This window comes from Psittacula echo (assembly GCF_963264785.1).
Source record: "Psittacula echo genome assembly, chromosome: Z".
NCBI classification, from domain to species: domain Eukaryota; kingdom Metazoa; phylum Chordata; class Aves; order Psittaciformes; family Psittacidae; genus Psittacula; species Psittacula echo.
This window is the reverse complement of record NC_137742.1, coordinates 20,340,810-20,352,922: the sequence shown is the minus strand read 5'-3', so window position 1 is coordinate 20,352,922 and position 12,113 is coordinate 20,340,810.

Genomic DNA, 12,113 nt, shown 5'->3' with positions numbered 1-12,113 from the left:
AGTCCACAAACTCTCTGGTCCACCTGCTCCCATGCTCAGTCACCCTCACAGTGAAAATGTGTTTCCTGATGATTACAGGGAACCTTCTGTGTTTCAGTTCGTGCCCACCGCCTATTGTTCTGCCACTGGGCGTCACTAGAAAGAGCATGGCTCTCTCGTCTTTGCACCCTCCCTTCAGCCATTAATGAGATCCCCCTGATCCTTCTCATTCTTGCTTGAATGGTCCCAGCTCCCTCAGCCTTTTTCCAATATGACAGAAGCTCCAGTCCCTTAATCATCATTGTGGCTGTTCACTGGACTCTCTCTGGTATGTCCGTATCTCTCTTGCACCAGGGAGCCCACATCTGGACACAGTACTCCAACTGTGGCCTCACCAGTGCTGTGCAGATGGGAAGGATCACCTCTGTTTACCTGCAGGTTACATTCCCCCTGCTGCAGCCCAGGATACCACTAGCTTTCTTTGCCACAAGGGCACATCGCTGGCTCATGCTCTACCTGGTGTCCACCAGGACCCCCAGGGCAAAGCTGCCCTCCTACAGACACCTGTACTTGTGTCTGGGGTTGTTCCTCCCCAGGTGCTGGGTTTGCTAGTTTTCTTTGATAAGGTTCCTAGCAGCCCATTTCTCCAGCTTGCTGAGGTCCCTCTGGATGGCAGCACAACACTGGGCATAGCAGCCACCCCTCCCAGTTTCGTGTCATCAGCAGTCTTGCCCGGGGCATGCTCTGCCCCATCATCCAGATCGTTAGTGATGATGATAAACAGGACTGGATCCAGTGCTGACCCCTAGGATACACCACTAGTCACTGGACTCCAACCAGACTTCATCTCACTTATAACTGCCCCTCCGGGCCCACTTTTTCAGGCAGTTTTCAACCCACCTCACTGTCTGTTCATCCAGCCCAGCTTGTCTCTAACAATTCCTGTCTGCAAAGCGGCCCAACTCCAACACGAAGGGCAGAATATACTCCAACCCAGACTACCCCTTTGGCTAGTAATCAGGAGATCTGCCTGTGGAAAACAGAGGTGCCAGGTCTCCTTCAGCAGATGAGGGCCTAGGGTCCAATATCCCTACGTACTGGACAAGTAGCTGCAGCTGTCATGCTCATAGCAAAAGCAGACATTCCTACTGCTGCAGCTAGTTAGGGTCCCTGTTTCACATTAGGATTTCAGATTCACTTGAGGAGCTGCTGGGGTTTCAGTTCTCCACGCAAACCTGTATCTCAGGGGGACTTCAGGTAGGAAGCAAGTGCTATCTCCCTAGAACAGGCACAACAGCAGCTTTCAGACCAAACAAAGTAGGACAGGTTCAGACAATGCCAGGAAGCAAGTGTGCACCATATCACTGTTTGGGACACAGATCTATAGGTGGGACGTAGGCAGAAGGGGTTTACACTCTGGTGAACTTCACTTTATGGTCCCTTGCACAAAAACTTCCTGGTTTTGCTACAAGATAAAGTTTTATGGTAACCTAAAAGAGAAAACCTTAACAAAAAAATTGTTTTGTGCTCAGTTTCTGCCAGAACTCATCTTAAACATTCTTTTCAGACTCTCTCAGGAACCGTGTGATAAACTTTGAGGTTATGACAGTGCAAAAAAGAAGAAAAAAAATGAAAAGGACACATGGGATAAAAAGATAAATGAAAGAGGGGTTTGCCCAGTGACACACTCCTCAAATTCATCAGTAACAAGATGTGTACCACAGCAAGAAATAAAGCAATTACAAAAGAGAACGTACTGCAGCTTTACCTATGGTAAGCTCTTGTCCTCAATGCAGTAAAGACAAATTACACTATTGATGGCAATAAATACAAAGAACCTTAAGAAATTGTTCCAGTATTCTGCACGAGGAGGTGCAGAACTAAAAACAGACATAGATTTTAAACTATTAAGCTATTTTAAAATTTTAGAATAAATATAGTCCATAGCAATGCTGATGAGATACTACAAGTTCTGCTCTGTTAAAGCTAGGAGTATTTTTGTAAGCACTAAAGCATGCAATTATCATATTTTTTTTAAGTTTAAGAAAGATATCAAACTGAAAAAATCAGTCCCAAAGCCATGGCTATAAGAAAAGTACTTTCCATTCAAAACCAAAGAAAAGTCGTAATTATGAATCTAAAAAAGGATTTGCCAACTTCACAGGAACACACACCAATGGTTGTTATGCAGCTGTGGTAAACACCGACCTAGCCAGTACTTCGTTAGCTGGGAAACTAGTAGTTAAGAAAACCAACACACCTCCAAGGTAATTATCAGCAGCAACAAAAGCCAGGAAAATAACCAAGAGCACTACAAGATTATCTGCCTAAGCAAAACTTTGACAGGATGAGTCAAAGAAAAATCAATAATGAGTTACAAATGCTACACTGGCATAAGCACTTCTTTTAAAACTTAAATGTAAATAATCATATTAGTCAAATAAAATGTTTTTACAACAGCTCTATAAATATCGTTTTAATCTTGGAGCATACATTCATTCATGAGAATACCAAATCTGTGTTGCATGTAAAGATTAGTGTATATGTAATTGTTTAAAGAGCTTAAGGCACTTAATATAAATAACAAAGCACTATTCTTTCTTTTCCGCAGGCTTAACTGCTAGCAACATGTAATAAAAGCTCACTGAGTATTCAGTATTGTAAAGACCTTGCGAAATAAAACCAGTAGTTCAAAACAGAGATTTTCCACTTGTCTGCATCAACCATGGGAATACAAGGCTTACATGTTATGGTCGTGATTAATTAAAGCATTTCCCCTAGTGACTGACTCCTTCCTTAGATTCACTGAACAGAACTACAGAGTAACAAAAAACAGTAAAAAGCTGACATAGATTAGATAACAGAATGTCAAGAAACAACTGCTTCCAGCTCATACAAGCAGCAGCATAATTTCAATTATATGCAACTATAAAAGAATTGAGCAAAAAAGAGAGAAAAGCAATGTCACCACAGAGCAGCTGTCAATACTGAACATGATTACACTGCTCTAAGTGCTAACAGCTTTTCCTACTTCATGGACTACTCAAAAAAAAAAAAAAAAGAAAATAAAAAATCAGCTAATGGGTCATTGATTTTTTACAGCCCAGGAAAAAATCGATTTACAAAACATTTCTAATAAAATTGACAGACCATTTCAATACACAATTCAGTGAAAAAAAAAGAAAAAGCAACTATGATTTGACACAGACATGACTTTATCTGGGAGCAGCTGCGCTCCTTCTGGAAATTAAATTATTGTATAGATCTTTTCTGAGGGCTTGTCAGAAAAGTGAAGAGGCAGCATGAGCAGAACCATGACTCTGGTTAGAGCATAGAACACTTCAAAGGCGCAAAAAATCTAGGAGGGAGACAAGAAACAATCTGCTAAATATAAAAAAAAATTAAAAAAAAATAAAAAAATAAAAAGGAAAAGCCTGATAAGTTTATCACTTCCCACTGTTTGTCTTCGCTTACAACTTGGCAAAGCTCTAGCAGTTTCTGCTGATGCTTTGCATATGCTGGTTCACTATTTTTGAGAGGACATGAAACAGAAGAAGCTGCATTTCAGCCAAAATAGTTCAGCTGTTTCTAAGAATAACAAAAGTACTTTTTTTATCATATTCCTTTGACTAGATCCAGCAATCCCACACACTATTTTAGCCAGGAATTGGAACTCAGAAGCACTGGGAAATCATAAAAACATTGTTTTAATTTTGCATGTACCAAAACCAGCACATACCATCGCATTTTCCACCACATCAGAGCACAGCACTAAAAGATCAGGCATGGCAAATCTGGCATGCAAGTTACAAGCCCTTGAAAAATTCTAGTTCCACATGCTCACCAGAAACCTTAAACAGCTGAAGATGCCATCCACACTCAGTGAGCGGTCCTCATCCTATAAACATACCTACCTTTTCTCCCTCCTTTTGCTCCTCTAGTGTGCATCACACTGTAAGTCATTTCCATTTGCCAAAACTGGAGAAATAGAGGAGAGAATGGGAGGAGAGAGACCTTCATCACATTTCTTCCCAGCTGTGAGCTGTTAGTTTAGTTCAGTCCTGATGCTATGTTGCTCCTCCTTCCACTTTCCCCAATACCAATTAGCAGCCATTTATTTGACATGCTAGCTGCTATTTACTATATGCCACGATAGTAACACAGCAGGTTACAACCCTGCCCATGTCTGACATGGCTGTCATTATACTGGTACATCACTAAATCACTTTTGAGCTGTTCACTTGAACAATTGCACGTGTAAAAGCGTTGAAAGAACATCCCTGAGTGAAAGTCACATCATAAATTCAGAAGTGCTTCACTTAAAGATACCTATAAAAGCTAAGTTCTAATGTCTAAGCAAATATCATGAACAGAACTGTGGTCTTCAGCTATTAAAAACAGAAAAAACCCTGATTCACCAAAGCCAGATTTCTTGCAGGAAGGGGCAATCTCAATGAAGGTCTCATTAGATAAATAAAAAATTGTGTCACATCATTGGTGAAACAAGGCTTGCTCAATACCAAAACCTCTGATTTTCCATTTTCACTTTGAAATCTAGGTTGCCTGAAAGAGCTATGGTTTAAAAATTTAAAGAAGTTAGTGGAAAAAATTACCCCAAGTAACTTTTCTCCATGCTGTATTTAAGATTATTTCTTAATTCTCCCCCATTTAGGGACAGGAAAGCTTTTTCCAGTCAGATCCAATTACAAGATTGGTTTTAACTACACAAACACATACTTCTGCATGCAATGTGGCTGTTACACCAATAATAAAGAACACAGTACATCTATAAATGGAAAGGCAGTATGCCTTTAGCCTTTATAAAACATAAGCAGAGTGATCTTCAAGAATTTCTAACATCTTTGCTGGAACCTGACAGGGCATCCTTTCCTACTAAGTCTGACACTCTTCTACCAACTGTGAGAGAAGAAAGGCACTGAACAGTCATTGCTGTCTTTTATTTAGGCTTAAGTAGCAATGGCTACTGCTCTGCCATGCTACCTACCACATGGAGAGACAGACCTTATCCTATATGAGATCAGCCAATGCTGATTTTTAGCCAGGAATTGGAACTCAGAAGCACTGGGAAATCATAAAAACATAGGAGCCCTAGCCTGCACTCTGCCCCACTGGGACCCCTGACCAAGAAGTTATAGACAGATGCAACTGGAAAAGCCATAACCATCAGTTTTCAGAACTCCAAGATTCAAATTAAACAGTGCTTACAGAAATCTTAGACGGAAAAGGCATATAGTGAGACATGCAGTAATAGGACCAGGGAGCATGGCTTTAAACTGAAAAAGGGTAGATTTAGATTAGGTATCAAGAAGAAATTCTTCCCTGTGAGGGTGCTGAGGCGCTGGCACAGGTTGCCCAAAGAAGCTGTGGCTGTCCCATCCCTGGCAGTGTTCAAGGCCAGGTTAGGCAGGGCTTGGAGCAACCTGGTCTAGTGGAAGGTGTTCCTGCAATGGCAGGGGGTTGGAATCAGATGATCTTTAAAGTCCCTTGCAACCCAAACCATTCTGTGATTCTATGAAAGAGAATACATCAGGCTAATGATCCAAGTATGAACTTCAGTCTCATTCCCAGATAACAGGGTGTAGAAACATCAGCTTCCGGGATTGGTCGGGGTTCCATCAAAAGTGAGTCCCAATGAGCAACAGAAGAGAAAAACAGAGATTTCTCTACATAGGTCAGAAAAGAGAATGATGTGTAAACTTACTGGAGGAAGCAACAAATGTGAGGAACAGCTCACGGCTTTTCCCAGCTCTCAAATCCCTATAAATCACACACTGATAAACTTCTCCATGGGAAAAATGACAGACACTGTAGTAAAAGATCTGAGCACACTGGTTTCATAATCCTTAGTTATGAAGTCCTAACCAAGTCTAACTAACCAAGTCCTTAACTGAGCTAAAAATACTCAGCTGAACATTATACCAGGATTAATAAAATTGAGATTTTAACATTTAAATAGAACTTGATCCAAACATTTTCTTTTTAAAAATAAACCCCATTTAAATGTGAAATTATGACAGCCTAACTTAAAACATAATGCTAACATAAATCTACTAAAATAATTTAAATAAAATCAAATACATACTTATTAAGAAAACAGAAACCACTAAGCTTATGGATACATCTGAAGGAGCAGAGTGGAGCAGAGCCTCTCAAAATGCTGTATCAACTTCTGACTGCAGAACCCTGTTCTAAAAATGCAACAGTGGGAAAAAAAAAATGAAAGAAATAAAGGCTGTATTCATCAAGTTCAATGACTTGTCAATACAAAAGCTGCAAATCGACTCACAACTGAAAAGGCAGGAAAGTCGTTTTCCTCTTTCAGTCTCTAAATACAAAAAAAAAATAGCCACAAGAGGATAAGATACTTTTGTTCTAAAATCCTGAAGGACGGTGACCAGGAAAGGTTAGTTCAGTTATTAACCGCTGTCCTGGGTTCAGCAGCAGTCACTTTTTCTCCTTCTTAGTAGCTGTTGCAGCGCTGTGGTTTTGACTTTCGGCCTGGGAAAATATTGATAAAGCCGATGTTTTCAGTTGCTGGTCAGAATGTTTACCCTGACCAAGGACTTTGTGAGTCTCATGCTCTGCCAGGGAGGAGGAGAAGCCGGGAGGAAGCAGGGACAGGACACCTGACCCAAACTAGCCAAAGAGGTATTCCATACCACAGCACGTCATGCCCGGGGATGTAGAACAGAGAGTCCCCAGAAGGGCTGGATCACTGCAGGGTGGGGGTGAGGTACCGGTTGGTGAGCGGTTGTATTCTCTTCCTTGTTATTTCCTTTATCATTATTACTATTAGTGGTAGCAGTAGTGATTTGCGTTATACCTTAGTTATTAAACTGTTCTTATCTCAACCAGTGGGAGCTGCATTCTTTTGATTCTCCTCCCCGTCCCTCCAGAAGCGGGGGGAAGAAAGGTGGGGGGGGAAGTGGACTTCGTGGTTCTGATTTACGGCCTGGGCTTAAACCACGACAGTTCTTTTTGGCGCCCAACGTGGGGCAGGAAGGGTTGAGATAACAACAGATCTGACTGAGGCACAATGCTGATTTATGGGCTCTCAAAGTTGTTCTTTTTGATGTCACAGTTTCTGTATGTCGTTGCTTACTTAGAGCCGGCATTTGCTGTGTTAGTGTTTATCAAGTGTGGGCCTTGGGCTAAGGTTCTTGTTTCATTGTACTTTATGGTAATGGCTTGCGATACGGGCGGGCTCCGGCAGCAGGGCGGGATGGACGTGGCTGTGGACTTGTACCTGGCCGTCCCGCTGCTCTTCACTGTCCTGGCCCTCGTCTTCGCCTCCGTCTTTGTGAGGCTGCGGGGAGCCGAGGGGGAGCGGCCCCGGGAGCCGGCAGCGGCCGAAGCGGCCCGGGAGCGCGGCCCCGGGGACCAAGCGGCGGCGGGAGCGGGGCCGGAGGCCAGGAAGGAGGCGGCCGCGGAGCAGCGGGAGGAGGCGGCGGAGGAGCCGAGCCCCACGGCCGAGCCCAGCCCCGCGGCAGCCGAGAGCATTCCCCAGCAGCCGTCTGCCGAGCCCCGTGAGCCTGAGCCCCAGGAGGATGCAGGAGACCCCGCAGCACTTTCCAGCAAGGCAGAGGAGGAAGATCTGGACTCAGAAAAAGAGAAGCTGGTGGTGAGAGAGCCTTCAAGCACAGCAGCTACACCAGCCCCAGTGACAAGTACAGCAGCAGCATTTAAGAGTTTTGACAGTTTTGAATGGCCTTTGAGTACCCTTGGGACCTGCCTGCTGATTGTGATGGGGATCACCATGTTGGCACACACACAGAGTGTGTTCTACCCACAACCATTTTGTCTGATCCCGAGAGTTAAGCAGAGTCAGGTTTGGGTCTTGTCTGGGTTTAGACAATACAGGGGGACCGAGAGGTTTTCCCCAGGGCTGGACAGTCATGAGTGTCATGGTGTGTGGGACAGTATGGGCGAGTATCTAATCCACTGGGCCCCTCCAGTGCTTTGGAAGCATCGGAGATGGAAGGCAGCCGCATGGAGTCCCCGACAAGTTGCAGAGACTGCTGCAGGGGAGGGTGAATTTTTTTAAGCCTGATGGGCCCATCCATCAGGGCGGAGATTCAACATAGAGATGGACTCATGATCGAGGGGTGGACTTTGCAATGGGCCTCTCCTGCTCTGAAAGACTGTTACAAGAGATGGAGCCCACCATCATGGACTGAATGAACTCAGCAGCTTTATAGGGATTGGTCCGTGCACTAAGATAAGAGTGCACTGAGATGAAAGTGATGGTATATTGAAAATGTGGGATCTGAGCATGACGTGAATGGTATGGAATAAGGGGTGGATACTGTCCTGGGTTCAGCAGCAGCAGTCACTTTTTCTCCTTCTTAGTAGCTGTTGCAGCGCTGTGGTTTTGACTTTCGGCCTGGGAAAATATTGATAAAGCCGATGTTTTCAGTTGCTGGTCAGAATGTTTATCCTGACCAAGGACTTTGTGAGTCTCATGCTCTGCCAGGGAGGAGGAGAAGCCGGGAGGAAGCAAGGACAGGACACCTGACCCAAACTAGCCAAAGAGGTATTCCATACCATAGCACGTCATGCCCGGGGATGTAGAACAGAGAGTCCCCGGAAGGGCTGGATCACTGCAGGGTGGGGGTGAGGTACCGGTTGGTGAGCGGTTGTATTCTCTTCCTTGTTATTTCCTTTATCATTATTACTATTAGTGGTAGCAGTAGTGATTTGTGTTATACCTTAGTTATTAAACTGTTCTTATCTCAACCCGTGGGAGCTGCATTCTTTTGATTCTCCTCCCCGTCCCTCCAGAAGCGGGGGGAAGAAAGGTGGGGGGGGGAAGTGGACTTCGTGGTTCTGATTTACAGCCTGGGCTTAAACCACGACAACCGCGCATAACAGTTATTATGTTTAGTATACCCTGGAGTTTCAGAAGCAAAACATTTCTTGATAAACCCTTTCTTTTGTTATAGAACAATATTTATACTTAATACTTAGTAGCATATGAATATTAATGCATACATTGGAATTTAAGTGTAATTTTCGCCTAAATGCAACTTGATACCAATACAGAAAAATAATCCTTATCTAGTAGATAGAATTTATTATTCTCTAAGCAAGCATTAACAAATAAGCCTCTAAATATATCTTATGGATTAAAATGCTCACCTAGATGCAAAAGCTGCAAAATAAGTATTTGTTTGCTAATTAATGTATTAGACCCCACAAATAAATAAAAAAAAAAAAAAAAATAGTGGAAAGGCTTAAAGTTACAAACACAAACCAAGATTTAATTTTTATATATTGGTCACTTTTCTCATTTTAACTACATGACTATATCTGATTTGATAATGCTCACTGAAAGAAAGGCTAGGCTATCAATACCACTAGAAACAAATGCTAGTGATACTGTCAGAAAGAACTGCAGTTCTCATAGTGGCACTGTCATTCCTTGTTCTGCTTTCACTGAGAAAGAACAGCCAAGCTGAGGCTTAGAGCCTTCCTCTCAGGCTCAGCATCTGAGGGAATACAAAGTCTATTTTGGATACAAGAGTCTACTCTGGGAGAGGATTCTGCATCAGGCTGTCGTGGTCTACCAGATTGGGTATTTTTAACCTTAAGTTTGTGCAGAATACACATCTGTCAGAAATCCAAAGCACGATTTTTCTGTGCTACTTTAGAGCAATATTTTGCCTTGTCCAGCCTTGCCTCTTAAACTAAGACAAATTCCAGATGTTCCAGTGCAAAACACATATCCACTTAAACAACATTACCAAACTGTGTTTCACAAGAAAGCAAATAAAAACTTGACTGGCTGAAACTATTCAGAAAATCAGTTATAGCCCCAAAACACAGAATGTAATTGTAATTCCTGTCTTTATACTTAACACTGCAGGCCTGCAAGCGTTACAAGAACACAGACAGCAATGCAGGTAATCCTGTGCTCCCAACAGGCACAAGAAGGAAAGAGCATAACCTCACTCATACTTTCTTACCACCCAGAGAAGATGACTGTGATCCTGCAGCTTACCTGTACCCGTAACAGGCCATTCTGAAAAGCAAGATTTAACCATACATTCCAGAAAACATTATAAATTCAGACTCCTTACAGACTCAGCCAACAGGGCTGTGGCATTTATAATGCTACTACATCATTTGCTCTTGTTTTTATGAGCTAATCTACAACATAAACAACTCCTACATAGCATTTCAGCTTTTATCTTTTCACCATTAGAAGCTTACTTACACTCCCACTATCAAATATTTTTCTCCATATTAATCTCAACCTTATATAAACATAAAGGTTATATATTAACTCATTTTATAAAAGTTGGATTTACATTTCGTTTGGTTATTTTTTAATATTCTCTCTCTTTTGAAGGTTCTCCTGTATTCCACACCCCTCCTGAAGTGCAGACACAATATCTGAGTAGTCGGATCTAGATCTACAAAGTGAGCTACACACTCCATTGCATTAATGCAGTGAATGTGTAACATGACAGGGAAGCCTCTGCAGAGTAACATGACAGGGAAGCCTCTGCAGAGCTAACCTTCACCTGTTTCTCACCACCTTTCACTGCTGGATGCTAAACACCTCACGTACCTCATTACAGAAATGTAAGATCACTACCAGACACTTACCTGCTATCCTATTACTCTAAGCAGAATGTTAGCCCCTTTCTTCAGCAGCAGAGGATACGGTCATCTAAAATGGTCTTTATGTTTCTACTTTCCAAGAGCTTTTTGTCCCGATGAGCATCCTCTGTATTCTTTGATCCCAAATATATTTATCTTGGTGTTGACCTGCATAAGAGAAATGCCGTATCACCCTGCTAATTCAGATCATCTCATAAAGGTTATACATCCCGTTTTTCTTTTGCTTATGGCCTATACTGTAAACTTTATGAACAACAATTTTACATCTTAGTCAAACTGACAGCTGGCACAGCCTGTGAAACTAGGCTCCATGGCACCTACTAAAAACATCTGCGTTTTGAGATCTCCCAGTAGAGCATTTTTTAGTTGAAAATGTTCCCTACAAGTACCACATGAGGCAAAAAATTACCAGACTTACCTGATTATCATAGAAAAATCGAGATCTTTAACATTCAATACTGCAATCTCTATGATATAAACCTAAAGCTTTTTTTTTTGTCCTTGTTTTTATCCCTTCTGAGACCTGTCTTGTTACCGATTAGCCTCTGTCTAGTAGAAAAATCTGAACTGACCATTCTGCTCTTCTGCCCAATACATCGAGCTTTGTTAAAGCATAAAAACGTTCTCTTGCCCAGTGTCTTAATCCACAGAGAAAGGCTAGAAGTTGGATTTCAACTATTCTAGACAATCACCTTCAACAGACCAGTAATACAGTCCATTACAGATAAGAAGTTCCTCACAGCTTCCTCAATTTAAGCATGAGAGCAGGTAGGTGATACTTATGGCAGATGTGTACTGAAGGATAACACAAAATCGTATTTTTCCAGGAGGCACAAACGTAGCATGGGGGCAGTGTATTTAAATCTGATATGCCACTTTGAGACAATGTGAGTGAAATCAAACAACTTAAGCAGCCAGCAGTTAGGAAAGAGCTTTTCCTGCCTTGATGACTGCATATATTGCAAAACTTTTAAGAACTAAGCCTCAGCGTTGCACACACAAAGAAAACCACCGCCAAGCATCTGTATCACATTCTTCCCCAAAAAGAGACAACTGCAAACAGATAAAATCGGAAGTTTCAATTCTGTCTCATGGACTCGAAAGAAAGAAACTGAAAGGAGTCGCCTGGCCCGCAGGCACAGCAGCATGCACTGCCTCAAGCGTGGGATGAACATCTGACGGGATATGAAGGCAAGGATCATCACCGCTGGTAAGGGTCCACTCCAGTAATACTGCGTGCAAGAACATCTCGCTTTCCCACGCTCCGTATTGTCAAAAATGAGCAGAGGGACCTCCGGTAACAAACAAATACACAAACACACAAACACACAAACGAACCTTCCACTTACGGCAGCAGCAGAGCGATGTCTCAGGACCTCTGCCTCCCCGCCACCGACACAACCAGATAGGCAGTCAGCGGGCAAGTAACGCTTTTTCTTGTAGTGTCAAAGACACAAGCCCCCACCCCGGCGCCAGGGCCCGCGGTG